Below are 2,769 nucleotides of genomic sequence, written 5' to 3'. Positions count from 1 at the left end.
GAATGAAGTATTGCTTGTACATATCAGAACTTTACCATTGCTCTAGACAGTAGCAGATCAACTAAAGGACAAATAATAATTAGCTATTCATTTTGGAAGCTTTGCTACTAATTCGTATAACAAAGTTTTGTGCACAAGCGGAAAACATCATCTCCGATAGGTATGTACTCGTCAGCCAATAATTGACTCATCTCAGAAAATTCAGAAGCCTTTGAGCTTACCGGTGAGCCCGGCCAGCTCCACCCATTTCTCCAGCGCAGTGGCCGACGACACGAACACCGACTTGGAGGAGTTGATGTCGCTCTTGCTAACTGCAACAAGAATGGAAACAGAAAAAAGAAAATGTTTTTGAGGGACCGGAGATGATGTTCAGGACCCCTTTTCCTAATTCTTCCAGTGCTAGAGCTAAACTGATGAAGTATATATATACCTGATGTGAACAAGGAGGACAGCAAGGAGTTGAAGTTCTCGACCGCGCTCTTCTCCTCACTGCTTGAGCTGAACTGTTGCGCACATACAGTGATAGAAATCAGTCAAACAGTTATGTGTGTAAGTGTAAGTATCTGTGCGTTTTTTACAAGGGTGTTGCCTTGGAGAAAGCTGCATTGACGTTCTGCACTCACGGCGCGTCGGAGCCGGGGCCGAGGACGTCGCCGGCGGCGGCGAGGTCGTCCTTATCAATGGCCTGCCCCACCTTGCTCAGGTTGTACACCAGGTCCTGCAAGTACCCTGTGGTTAAGGATTAATTGCCAACACTAGTTTGCAAAGCATCACAGATAGGCACTGCTACAAGGCATGGCTAGTTTAAGGCTTTAAGTTGATCGATCAAGTTGGCCGACCTGTCTCAGCAGCAGAGGAGCTGATGATCCCCTGCTTCTGGAGCCGCTTCTTCTTGTCCTCCTTGACGCGCTCCAGCAGCTCCAGGTCGTCATTGGCCTCCAGGATGGCGGCCCGCGCGGCGCCGCCCGAGGAGGAGGCACCGGCGAGCGCGGCCAGCAGGCACGACACGATGCCGCGACGCCTCCCGACGACGACAGCGGCGTCCTGGCCCGCATTGCTCGCCGCGGCCACCCCTCTCAACGAGATGGGTTTCTTGGCAACTGGATGCAGCAGCGCGGCCACCTCCTGCACCGCCGCGGCCGGCTTGGACGCCGCCGCACCCAGCGAGCGTCCACGCCTCGGTGACCATGGGCACCATACTAATTAGCTTCATGCGGAGGAGCCGTCAAAGAGGGGCGAGCCCTCCATGGCTAGATGCGCCCATATCGACGACCGCGTATGTACCTTTTCCTCCACTTCGGGGTGGAGCTCGACTGCTTCATGCATCCAAATCGACGGGACGGTGAGACCTTCCTTCGCATCGTGGCGGCGAGACCTTCCTCCGCTTCGGGGCAGAGCTTGATTTGGGGGAGAGGAGTGGAGGAAGAAGATGGGATTCGCCGCCGCCACCTCTTAGATCGGGAGAGAAAAGGATAAGGTAGAGGGGGCAGAGATATTAGGGTAGGCTATGGGGACGAGGGCCAGAAAAATTTGGATGGGCTTCGCACGTTTAGTTTCATAGGCACGCGCACGGGGGTATTTTGGCCGGCCCAATTGGCTACCCACAGTCGGATAGATGGATATGTGCGCCGAGGGAGAGGAGTTTGTGGATGGATGGATGGATATGTGGGTTGGATAGCTGGATGGATGGATAGATACATGACATGTCATCGATCCGTGGTACAAACGTTTCCACCAATAGGAATCCAGCTCATGTAATTGTGTTTGCCATTTTTTTATAGCTTCTAATTTTTTCTACCCTCTTGGATTGATGAATGAGGGAATCGCAGCTTTTTTGACGTTTTAATTGTGTTTGGCCCGTGACATATAATGGACCCACGAGTGACATGTCAACATAGTTAGAACATGTTACGACATTTTTATAATCGTCGTAAAAGTTATGACGATCTCATCTTATGCGGTTACGACGTTTTTGACTCACATCGTCGTAATTCATATGTAGATTTGATCCCCCCAAACGGTTTACGACAATCTCGGATGAAATCGTTACAGATTTATGACGAATTCATCAACGTCATCTTAAAAACATCATGTATGAGCATATTTCTTGTAGTGACAACCCCGATGGCGACACGTTGATGGAGATCATGGTGTGGCGCCGGTGACAAGAAGATCGTGTCGGTGCTCTGGTGATGGAGATCAAGAAGCACATGATGATGGCCATATCATGTCACTTATGAATTGCATGTGATGTTAATCCTTTTATGCACCTTATTTTGCTTAGAACGACGGTACAATTATGAGGTGATCTCTCACTAAAATTTCAAGACGAAATTGTGTTCTCCCCGACTGTGCACCGTTGCTACAGTTCATCGTTTCGAGACACCACGTGATGATCGGGTGTGATAGACTCAACGTTCACATACAACGGGTGCAAAACAGTTGCACACGCGGAACACTCGGGTTAAGCTTGACGAGCCTAGCATGTAAAGACATGGCCTCGGAACACATGAGACCGAAAGGTCGAGCATGAATCGTATAGTTGATATGATTATCATAGAGATGCTTACCGCTGAAAATATTCTCAACTCACGTGATGATCGGACTTGAGTTAGTGAATTTGGATCAAGTACCACTCAAATGACTAGAGAGATGTACTTTTTGAGTGGGAGTTAGAAAGTAATTTGATTAGTTAAACTCTAATTATCTTGAACATAGTCTAAATCCACTTTGAAATATTTGTGTTGTAGATCAATGGCTCACGCGATA

General features: G+C 48.9%; 1 pseudogene; it reads right to left on the bottom strand.

Moving 5' to 3' along the window:
- Nucleotides 1-201: 201 nt before the first annotated feature.
- On the bottom strand, nt 202-1,388 carry LOC123446948 (annotated as a pseudogene).
- Nucleotides 1,389-2,769: the final 1,381 nt, after the last annotated feature.

This window comes from Hordeum vulgare, chromosome 4H, assembly GCF_904849725.1.
Source record: "Hordeum vulgare subsp. vulgare chromosome 4H, MorexV3_pseudomolecules_assembly, whole genome shotgun sequence".
Taxonomy (NCBI): domain Eukaryota; kingdom Viridiplantae; phylum Streptophyta; class Magnoliopsida; order Poales; family Poaceae; genus Hordeum; species Hordeum vulgare.
Note: the sequence above shows the minus strand (reverse complement) of the source record. Positions and strands in the feature narration are given on the sequence as shown.